Source organism: Salmo trutta, chromosome 14, assembly GCF_901001165.1.
Source record: "Salmo trutta chromosome 14, fSalTru1.1, whole genome shotgun sequence".
Lineage (NCBI taxonomy): Eukaryota > Metazoa > Chordata > Actinopteri > Salmoniformes > Salmonidae > Salmo > Salmo trutta.
Window position 1 is genome coordinate 14258670 of NC_042970.1, and position 12333 is coordinate 14271002.

At 44.0% G+C, this 12333-nt stretch overlaps 1 protein-coding gene across 2 annotated transcripts in view; it reads left to right on the forward strand.

Annotated features, from left to right (window-relative positions):
• The window catches only part of gnai2b (guanine nucleotide binding protein (G protein), alpha inhibiting activity polypeptide 2b), a 92574-nt gene that overhangs the window by 11770 nt on the left and 68471 nt on the right, over positions 1–12333 (forward strand). The window lies entirely within an intron of this gene.

Consider the following 12333-nt stretch of genomic DNA (forward strand, 5'->3'; position numbering starts at 1 on the left):
GAGGGAGGAGAAGGTGGCAAAGAGCTTCCTAGGGTTAGAGGCAGATGCTTGGAAGTTAGAGTGGTAGAAAGTGGCTTTACCAGCAGAAACAGAGGAGGAAAATGTAGAGAGGAGGGAGTGAAAAGATGCCAGGTCCGCAGGGAGGCTAGTTTTCCTCCATTTCCGCTCGGCTGCCCGGAGCCCTGTTCTGTGAGCTCGCAATGAGTCGTCAAGCCACGGAGCAGAAGGGGAGGACCGAGCCGGTCGGGAGGATAGGGGACATAGAGAGTCAAAGGATGCAGAAAGGGAGGAGAGGAGGGTTGAGGAGGCAGAATCAGGAGATTGGTTGGAGAAGGATTGAGCAGAGGGAAGAGATGATAGGATGGAAGAGGAGAGAGTAGCAGGAGAAAGAGAGCGAAGGTTGCGACGGCGCAATACCATCTGAGTAGGGGCAGAGTGAGTAGTGTTGGAGGAGAGCGAGAGGGAAAAGGATACAAGGTAGTGACCGGAGACTTGGAGGGGAGTTGCAGTGAGATTAGTAGAAGAACAGCATCTAGTGAAGATGAGGTGAAGCGTATTTCCTGCCTTGTGAGTAGGGGGGGGGACGGTGAGAGGGTGAGGTCAAAAGAGGAGAGGAGTGGAAAGAAGGAGGCAGAGAGAAATGAGTCAAAGGTAGACATAGCGAGGTTAAAGTCACCCAGAACTGTGAGGGGTGAGCCATCCTCAGGAAAGGAACTTATCAAGGGAACCTGGAGGGCGATAAATGGTAACGATGTTAAGCTTGAATGGGCTAGTGATTGTGACAGCATGAAATTCAAAGGAGGCGATAGACAGATGGGTCAGGGGAGAAAGAGAGAATGTCCACTTGGGAGAGATGAGGATTCCAGTGCCACCACCCCACTGGCCAGATGCTCTCGGGGTGTGCGAGAACACGTGGTCAGACGAGGAGAGAGCAGTAGGAGTAGCAGTGTTTTCTGTGGTAATCCATGTTTCCATCAGCGCAGAAGTCGAGGGACTGGAGGGTAGCATAGGCTGATATGAACTCTGCCTTGTTGGCCGCAGACCGGCAGTTCCAGAGGCTGCCGGAGACCTGGAACTCCACGTGGGTCGTGCGCGCTGGGACCACCAGGTTAGAGTGGCAGCGGCCATGCGATGTGAAGCGTTTGTATGGCCTGTGCAGAGAGGAGAGAACAGGGATAGACCGACACATAGTTGATAGGCTACAGGAGAGGCTACGCTAATGCAAAGGAGATTGGCATGAAAAATTAACTAAACAACTGGGGATGCGAGAGAGCAGGGCCTCCCTCACTAACAATTCACTGAAACACTAAAACACTAAAATATAACTTTTCTAGCAACCACTAGAAATTAAAATTGATGTAAACTACAGTGGTTCAATGTTTCCAGGAATAGGCTCAAACTTAGTTTATTCCGCTAGCTAACTTGGTACAGTATTCTTCCGTGAAAACCCACCTAGTGCACCGTGTCCTATTACGCCGTAGCTAACTAGCTAACTAGCATGCTAGCATCCAAAACACACGGTTAGCACCAATACATGTACCGCACGAATAGACTACCTAGCTGTTCCACCTCTGGGCAGCCGAATGTTTTAGGCAGCCGAGCATGTACAGTACCAGTCAAAAGTTTGGACACACCTACTCATTCCAGTGTTTTTCTTTATTTTTACTATTTTCTTCATTGTAGAATAATAGTGAAGTCTTCAAAACTATTAAATAACACATATGGAATCATGTAGTAACCAAAAAAGTGTTAAACAAATCTAAATATATTTTATATTTGAGATTCTTCAAAGTAGCCACACTTTGCTTTGATGACAGCTTTGCACACTCTTGGGATTCTCTCAACTAGCTTCATGAGGTTGTCACCTGGAATGCATTTCAATTAAGAGGTGAGCCTTGTTAAAAGTTAATTTGGGGAATTTCTTTCCTTCTTAATGCATTTGAGCCAATTAGTTATGTTGTGACAAGGTAGGATTGGTATACAGAAGATAGCCATATTTGGTAAAAGACCAAGTCCATAGTATGGCAAGAACAGCTCAAATAAGTGAAATGAAACTACAGTCCATCATCACTTTAAGACATGAAGGTCAGTCAATGCAAAACATTTCAAGAACTTTGAAAGTTTCTTCAAGTGCAGTCACAAAAACCATCAAGCGCTATGATGAAACTGGCTCTCATGAGGACAGCCACAGGAAAGGAAGACCCAGTTACCTCTGCTGCAGAGGATAAGTTCATTAGAGTTACCAACCTCAGAAATTGCAGCCCAAATAAATGCTTCACGGAGTTCAAGTAACAGACACATGTCAACATCAACTGTTCAGAGGAGACTGTGTGAATCAGGTCTTCATGGTCGAATTGCTGCAAAGAAACCACCACTAAAGGAAGAAATAATAAGAAGAAACTTGCTTTGGCCAATAATAATAAGAAACTTGCTTGGGTCAAGAAACACGAGTAATGGACATTAGACCGGTGGAAAGATGTCCTTTGATCTGATGAGTCCAAATTGAAGATTATTGGTTCCAACCGCCATGTCTTTGTGAGACGCAGAGTAGGTGAACGGATGATCTACACTTGCGTGGTTCCCACCGTGAAGCATGGAGGAGGAGGTGTGATGGTGTGGGGCTGCTTTGCTGGTGACACTATCTGTCACGTCCTGACCATAGTATGATGTTATTTTCTTTGGTAGAGTAGGTCAGGGCGTGACAGGGGGTGTTTTGTGTTTTTCTATGTTTTCTATTTCTATGTTCTTAGGTTCTAGTTTTTGTATTTCTATGTTGGCTTGTTTGGGATGATCTCCAATTGGAGGCAGCTGGTCCTCGTTGTCTCTAATTGGAGATCATATTTAAGTAGGGGTTTTTCTTCCTGGGTTTTGTGGGTGATTATTTTTGAGTAGTGTTTGTTTCTCCTCTGCGTCACGGTTTGTTGTTTTGTCGATTCAGTTTATTTATGAATTGCAATGTTTCACAGATTAAATAAAATGTGGAACTACACACACGCTGCACTTTGGTCCTCTCCTGTTGACAGCCGTGACACTATGCGTGATTTATTTAGAATTCAAGGCACACTTAACCAGCATGACTACCACAGCATTATGCAGCGATACACCATCCCAACTGGTTTTCGCTGAGTGGGACTTTCATTTGTTTTTCAACAGGACAATGATCCAACACACACCTCCAGGCTGTGTAAGGGCTATTTGACCAAGAAGGAGAGTGATGGAGTGCTGCATCAAATGACCTGGCCTCCACAATCACCCGACCTCAACCCAATTGAGATGGTTTGGGATGAGTTGGACCACAGAGTGAAGGAAAAGCAGCCAACAAGTGCTCAGCATATGTGGGAACTCCTTGGAAAGGTGTTCCAGGTGAAGCTGGTGGAGAGAATGCCAAGAGTGTGCAAAGCTGTCATCAAGGCAAAGGGTGGCTACTTTGAAGAATCTCAAATATAAAATATATTTTGATTTGTTTAACACTTTTTTTTGGTTACTACAACAAATCAAATCAAAGTTTATTTGTCACGTGCGCCGAATACAACAAGTGTAGACCTTACAGTGAAATGCTTACTTGGCTCTAACCAATAGTGCAAAAAGGGTATTAGGTGAACAATAGGTAAGTAAAGAAATAAAAACAACAGTAAAAAGACAGTGAAAAACAGTAGCGAGGCTATAAACGTAGCGCGGCTACATACAGACACCGGTTAGTCAGGCTGATTGATTCCATATGTGTTATTTCATAGTTTTGATGTCTTCACTATTATTCTACAACGTAGAAGCTGCAGTGATCGGTAATCTACTCTGACTGCTGATGCTTAAAGGAAAGGCGGCCAAAGGAGGAATAGGCTTTGGGGATGACCAGTGAAATATACCTGCAGGGAGCATGTGCTACGGTTGGGTGTTGCTATGGTGACCAGTGAGCTGAGATAAGGCGGAGCTTTACCTAGCAAAGACTTATAGATGACCTGGAGCCAGTGGGTTTGGCACTGTGATAGACTGCATCCACTTTGCTGAGTAGAGTGTTGGAGGCTATTTTGTAAATGACTTCACCGAAGTCAAGGGTCGGTAGGATAGTCAGTTTTACGAGGGTATGTTTGGCAGCATGAGTGATGGTGGCATTTTTGCGAAATAGGAAGCCGATTCTAGATTTAATTTTGGATTGGAGATGCTTAATATGAGTCTGGAAGGAAAGTTTACAGTCTAGCCAGACACCTAGGAATTTATAGTTGTCCACATATTCTAAGTCTGAACCGTCCAGAGTAGTGATGCTAGTCGGGCGGCGGGTGTAGAACATTAAGTCTTTACCCCTTCATGTCAATGAGGGGGAAGTGGCAGTGGGAGTTCTGAGAAGCAGCAACGTAAAAGAAAATCCCGCACATCCGCAGAAATCTCCCTATCAATAGCCATGGCAAGTCGGGTTCCAGAAAATCCGAAATCATTATTTTCATTGTTCCCCTCTAATCAGGGACTGATTTAGACCTGGGACACCAGGTGTGTGCAATTAATTATCATGTAGAACAGAAAACTAGCAGGCTCTGGACCTCGTAGGGTAAAAGTTGAATAGCCCTGCTGTAGAACATAGGCTCAATTGTATACACTTAAGTCAAGAATACACCAATAGTTGACCATATATACAGTACATCGTGTTCCCTCAGACAGAAGGACTACAGAAAGGGAATAAGGCACTCAGAGGAATGTGACTTTGAGTCTGTAGTGTCAATAAGTCTGTCTCTCCATCTGAAATGTGACTCAGGTCCTGCAGCTCTCTTGCTGGGTGGCTGAGCTCAAGGACAAAGGAGAGCCATCGCTCCGAGCCTGCCGAGCCATCTTAAACAGGTGACAGCCCCATCTCACTGCACTGACACACTTGCTAGCTGTCATGTACCTGTATGAACCTGTATGACATTTCTCTGACAGATACTTGCTTTTATGAACTTTCCTCCCAGATATGAATCTAACTTACCTGTATAACATCACACAGACCACCTCATGAAACCAATTGACCTCTGCGCTTCCGTTTCGCTTAACTTCAATAGTTGAATGACGCTGCTGTTCCATACTCACAGAGCACATTTAGAGGCTTAAGGATTGGTTAATAAATGACTAGATAGATTCCGATAAGGATGTTGTGTTGTGGAGCTGGGGAGTTTCTCCTCAGTGTTACAAGCCACCGTTTATTAACATTGGCTGCTTTTGGCCTGGGGGTTAGAGGCCAGACCAGTCCACCCAGTGTGTGTGTCATTGCCTGTATGACATTGCCTGTATGTGGGTGTGAAGTGAGGGTGATTGTGGGGAAGAGAGTGGCAGTAAACATTAGGAGTAATGTTGCGCAACACAACCTCATCATCCCCTTAGGTTTTCTCTCAACTCAGTGCCCCTTCAGCTTCTGCGGCCAACGTTAGACTGTCTGACTAGTAATGATATGGGTGGCCACACCAGTTATCATTGTGTCTCTGTGGCATTAAAATGCTCAGATAGAACACGGGCTCGTAGCCTACCGTGCTTTCTTCTCATTCATTGTGTGTGTGTGTGTGTGTGTGTCATACATTATAACAACACACACAACTACACAAACCCTTGCATGTCATTATCAGATATTTTCTGATCTCTTCTGATACAACATGTCATCTCCAGACGACTTCAGCAGCACCACATGCCCCTACACTAGCACTTCCTCCTTACTGCTACGTGTAGGTGTGAATGAATGAATATCGCCAGGCTTCAGCCCACTTGTAGGCAGACTTGTATATGGACCTTGTGATTGGTGCAGAAAGATAGATGCTTGGATGTAGGGCCATACTGTACACACTGTATTCCACCACTGTATTCCACCACTGTATTCTATCACTGTATTCCACCAGACCACCACTGTATTCCACCACTGTATTCCACCACTGTATTCCACCACTGTATTCCACCACTGTATTCCACCACTGTATTCCACCACTGTATACCCTGCCTGTACCCTAAGGTCTAGTTTAAGCCCAAGCGTTTGGGCCTACTCAAACCATGCTGACCAAACAATCCACAAACAGGTCATCTGAGACAGTGTGAGTTAGCAAGAGGGAGGAACAAGAAGAGACAGTAGCTTATTGAAATGCAGCTTGGCCCCCACACTGTGATTTATTCGGTCATCATTAATTCATGCAAGTGCCCTGGATAAAGGCAAAAAAGGAGCAGGGTTTGAAAATGTCTATCTTCCACAATGTATTTTTCATGAGTCAGGGTAGAGAGAGACATGCTCTGACTTCTCTGTGGGGGATGTAGAGAGGGATACCAAGATTTTCTCTGGGTGTCTCTGGTCAGATATGGACATTGGATGGCATTGGGAATACCCCATTCCAGAGGCATCAGATGTGGTTTTCCCTGTTCCATTGTTTGCCTCTGTGTGTGTGTGTTGTGTGTGTGTGTGTGTCAGTCAGTTTGTCTGTGTGTGTGAGTGAGTGAGTGCATGTGATGGGACATAATATTCTTCTTGCCATGTTTCCTGGGGAGTGAAGTGTACTTCCCCCATAGCCAACACATCTAATATTGAAGTGTCCCGCCACCTATGCCAACACATCTAATATTGAAGTGTCCCGCCAACGTAGCCAATGCATGTCATAGTGAAGTGTCCCTCCCCAATAGCAAACCCATCTCATTTGCTGCTTTTCGACTGTTACAGTAGTGTGTAAAACCTTATGTTATACAGCTAGGGCTAACAGTGAAGACTTGAGACACGGGTGTCGGCACGCATAGAAACTGAAAAGTCTGAGCCTTTTTGGTAAAACTCTGGGGTAAATCCTGTGGGAAATGCAGAAATAGTGAAGTGTCCTTCCTCATAGCCAACATATCTCATAGTGAAGTGTCCTTCCCCCATAGCCAACATATCTCATAGTGAAGTGTCCTTCCCCCATAGCCAACATATCTCATAGTGAAGTGTCCTTCCCCCATAGCCAACATATCTCATAGTGAAGTGTCCTTCCCCCATAGCCAACATATCTTATAGTGATGTGACTCTAGGAATACCTCCTACAAACAACCACCCCCTGCTGCCCTGGTAACAGGGCTAGAGGAGTAATTACATCATCTCCCTGAGCCAGCCCCTGCTGGGGAGGAAAGACCATTCGGGGAGGGCTTAAATTAGGCTATGCAGGATGGCCTTTTGAAGTGCCTGCTCAGAAATGGTTAGAGGTCAACAATTGTATTTGTATTAAATTCACTGAGGAGGATGGTCCTCCCCTTCCTCCTCTGAGGAGCCTCCACTGTATGGCAACTGCTTAGCATCCACAAGGATACAGAAGGTAGTGCGTACAGCCCAGTACATCACTGGGGCCGAGCTCCCTGCCATCCAGGATCTCCATACCAGGCGGTGTCAGAGGAAGGCCCTAAAAATTGTCAAAGACTCCAGCCACCCAAGTCATAGACTGGTCTCTCTGCTACCGCATGGCATGCAGTACCATTGCACCACGTCTGGAACCAACAGGACCCTGAACAGCTTCTACCGCCATGCCATAAGACTCCTAAATAGTTTGTTAAATAGTTAACCAAATACCTACCCGGACTATCTGCATTGACCCTTTTTGCACTAACTTTTTTGACTCACCCCATATGATGCTGCTACTGTTTATTATCTGTCACTTATTCCTAGTTGGTGTACATGTACATATATACCTTAATTACTTCTTACCCCTGGTACACCTGTGTATTTATTATAATTCTTATTATTGCGTGTTTTACTTGTCTATTATTATTTTAAATATATTATTTAATATATATTATTTATTTTCCCTGAACCCTTTGTTGGCCAGTTTTGCCCTGAAGGCTCTAACATGACTGCTGTAGAATCATGTGATGCCGTCTAACACCATAGGCTATGCTACTGCTTTTTGCTTGTAACAGTAATGACCAAAGTCTTTGTGTGACCATACATTGACCCATAGCAGATTTGATGAAAGATTCAGCTGTGGTGTCATCACAAGTCAGTGGTTAATTCCACACGACCCCCCAACCATTTCATTACTCCAGATCCAGAATAATGCCTTCTCGTTATTTTACTCTTCATCATCTCTCTCTCTTCAAACTGGAAAGTACCAATGTAGAGAGTGATTACCATCATCAGCCAGTGTTTGACTTCAGTAGTCAGTCAGTCCCTGTCATTATGCTGTCTCATCATGACCTCTCAAACTCATTGTGTGTCAGGCATAGGCAACTCTGTTGTGGTTCAGAGTCTATGACCTGAGGAGACACAGAGGAACACACACACTCACTCCACCGTAGAGTAATGATGTGGCTGAGCCAAATCTGAAATAATATTTAATTAATCAGATGATAGCCCAGACGCCAGCGCGTCTCACTGTGGGAGCCAGCCTAGCTGTGGATGGTAGCACAGGATCTCATTAACAAGGCTTCACCTCCACATTATTAACTTCTTGAAGGAGCCGCTTGATTCAAAATATACAATATCTTCTTTAATTTTGAGACAGAAGAAGATTTATGTTGGAGGCAAAAGAGAAGGCTTCTTGTCAGGCGTGTTTAAAGTGGCTTGTAGTGGGTTGAATCACACCCTTGCGAATGTTGTTGGACACAGCTCTTGACAACCCTGAAAGCCCAGGATTGTCAAACATTGTCCTGAGTGGAGCCACTAAGTAGGAATACACATGGCCATCTGCTCAGATGTAGACTACATTTGCATTGGGCTGTGTGTTTATGTATTAAGACAAACTTGGTTTGGCTCTGTCTGTCTGTCTGTCTGTCTGTCTGTCTGTCTGTCTGTCTGTCTGTCTGTCTGTCTGTCTGTCTGTCTGTCTGTCTGTCTGTCTGTCTCTCACTCTCTCTGTGTGTGTTGGGTGAGAGACAGGTGGATTGATTTCTTCCTCCTCTGCAGCAGCCAGATATCTAGGAGCCTGTGAGAGAGATAGGGGGGGGGGGGGGGGGGGGGGGGGGGGGGAGAGCGAGAGACATGCTGGGCTCTGTTCAGCTCTGTCTCTCAGATAAGGTTTAGGCCTAGATTCAATCAGATCAAGCAATAACTGGCGATAGCGACACCCGCATAGCTGATGGTTTGGCAGTGATGCTCAAAATAAAAAATAAAAATAATCAAGGTGTAGATTACATCTCACATTCCAGTGTTCAAACTTGTAAACAAGGCTGCATGGGATTACTCTTAATGCGTCTCCGTGCAGCCAATGGCAATGTCTGCTTTAGGTATAATGCCGTGCGAGGTTTGTGGATTTGACAGCTGGAACACTGGAAACAGTAGCGGTGCGTGGATAAAATCACTGAAAATGCCAATCCAGGGGAAAAAGCCATATTACAACTTATGTCAAATCAAATTTTATTAGTCACACGTGCCCCCAACCAACAATGCAGTTTAAAAAAAATACGGACAAGAATAAGAGATAAAAGTAACAAGTAATTAAATAGCAGCAGAAAAACAACAATAGCGAGACTATATACAGGGGGTCCCGGTACAGAGTCAATGTGCGGGGATACCAGTTAGTTGAGGTAGTATGTACATGTAGGTAGAGTTATTGAAGTGACTATGCATAGATGACACCAACAGAGAGTAGCAGCGGTGTAAAGAGGGGGATGGGGGAGGGGGCAATGCAAATAGTCTGGGTAGCCACTTGATTAGATGTTCAGGAGTCTTGTGGCTTGGGGGTAGAAGCTGTTTAGAAGCCTCTTGGACCTAGACTTGGCGCTCCGGTACTGCTTGCCGTGCGGCATCAGAGAGAACCGTCTATGACTAGTGTGGCTGGAGTCTTTGACAATTTTTAGGGTCTTCCTCTGACACCGTCTGGTATAGAGGTCCTGGATGGCAGGAAGCTTGGCCCAGGTGATGTACTGGGCCGTTCGCACTACCCTCTGTTAGAGGTCGACCGATTATGATTTTTCAACGCCGATACCGATTATTGGAGGACCAAAAAAGCCGATACCGATTACTCGGCCGATTATTGCTATGATTTTTTTTATATATATATACACACACACACACACACACACACACACACACACACACACACACACACACACACACACACACACACACACAGCTCTGAAGTGACAACGATACTGAAGAGTCTGCTTAGGAGACAAATACTCTCAACTGTTTGAATAATAAAAATGTTAAGTTTAAGTTACCTGTGATGAATACTGAAAACAAAAACTGTAATTTCTATATGCAGGAAATCCTATTTTAATAATGGGCATGGTAAGAATTGACTACCAAAGTGCGAGTCATAATTCCCATGACACCTTCTAGCAAAATCTGAAAAGCGGTTCCTTCATTTATTCCATAGGATATTTTTGATTAACTTAAAATAAGGTCTGTGTTTGGTTTAGGCTTACACCACCTTGCCAATTTTATAATTGTGTAGATATCCATAGGATATAACTCTGATCAATATAAGCGAAGATCATTTTTTTTTGTAGAGTGGATTTATGAAAATATGTTGACAAACGTTACCTAGTGAGATTTACACGGGTATCAAAACGCCGAGGCGGTTTAAGCACAAAACACAGACCTTATTTGAAGTAGATCAAGACATTCTCTATGGAAGACATGAACGGTAAAATAACGAAGGAACCCCTTTCAAGTTCAGCCGCAAGTTATTACAGGAATTATGACGCGTCGACTATTTCTCTCTAAACCATATACCTTTGACTATTACGAGCCTGCTGCTGCCTACCACCGCTCAGTCAGACTGCTCTGTCAAATATCAAATCATAGACTTAACTATAATATAATAAACCTTAGGTCATTAATATGGTCAAATCCGGAAACTATCATCTCGAAAACATTATTCTTTCAGTGACATACGGAACCGTTCCGTATTTTATCTAACGGGTGGCATCCATAAGTCTAAATATTCCTGTTACATCGCACAACCTACAATGTTATTTCATAGTTCCGTAAAATTCTGGCAAATTAGTTCGCAACGAGCCAGATTCTGTATACCCCGATTCTGCGTGCAACGAACGCAAGAGAACTGACACAATTTCACCTGGTTAATATTGCCTGCTAACCTGTATTTCTTTTAGCTAAATATGCAGGTTTAAAAATATATACTTCTGTGTATTGATTTTAAGAAAGGCATTGATGTTTATGGTTAGGTACAGTCGTGCAACGATTGTGCTTTTTTTTCGCAAATGCGCTTTTGTTAAATCATCCCCGTTTGGCGAAGTCTGCTGTCTTTGTTAGGAAGAAATAGTCTTCACAGTTTGCAACAAGCCAGGCGGCCCAAACTGCTGCATATACCCTGACTCTGTTTGCAAGAGAAGTGACACATTTTCCCCAGTTAAAATAAATTCATGTTAGCAGGCAATATTAACTAAATATGCAGGTTTAAAAATATATACTTGTGTATTGATTTTAAGAAAGACATTGATGTTTATGGTTAGGTACACGTCGGAGCAAAGACAGTCCTTTTTCGCGAATGCGCACCACATCGATTATATGCAAAGCAGGACAGGCTAGATAAACTAGTAATATCATCAACCATGTGTAGTTAACTAGTGTTTATGATTGATTGATTTTTTTTATAAGATAAGTTTAATGCTAGCTAGCAACTTACCTTGGCAACGTAAAGCAGGTGGTTAGAGCATTGGGCTAGTTAACGTATGGTTGCATCCCCAAGCTGACAAGGTAAAAATCTGTCGCTCTGCCCCTGAACAAGGCAGTTAACCCACCGTTCCTAGGCCGTCATTGAAAATAAGAATGTGTTCTTTAACTGACTTGCCTAGTTAAATAAAGGTTTAAAAAATATATATTTAAAAAAATCGTCAAATCGGTGGGCAAAAACACCGATTACCGATTGTTATGAAAACTCGAAATCGGCCCTAATTAATCGGCCATTCCGATTAATCGGTCGACCTCTACCCTCTGTAGTGCCTTGTGGTTGGAGGCCGAGCAGTTGCCGTACCAGGCAGTGATGCAACTAGTCAGGATGCTCTCGATGTTGCAGCTGTAGAACCTTTGAGGCTCTGAGGTCCCATGCCAAATCTTTTCAGTCTCCTGAGGGGGAATAGGTTTTGTTTTGCCCTCTTCACGACTATCTTGGTGTGCTTGGACCATGTTAGTTTGTTGGTGATGTGGACACCAAGGAACTTGAAACTCTCAACCTGCTCCACTACAGCCCCGTCAATGAGAAAGGGGGTGGGCTCGATCCTCTTTTTCCTGTAGTCCACAATTATCTCTTTTGTCTTGATCACGTTGAGAGAGAGGTTGTTGTGACCTCTGATCTCCTTACTATAGGCTGTCTTGTCGTTGTAGGTGATCAGGCCTACAAATGTTGTGTCATCGGCAAATTTAATGATGGTGTTGGGGTCGTGCCTCGCCATGCAGTCATGAGTGAACAAGGA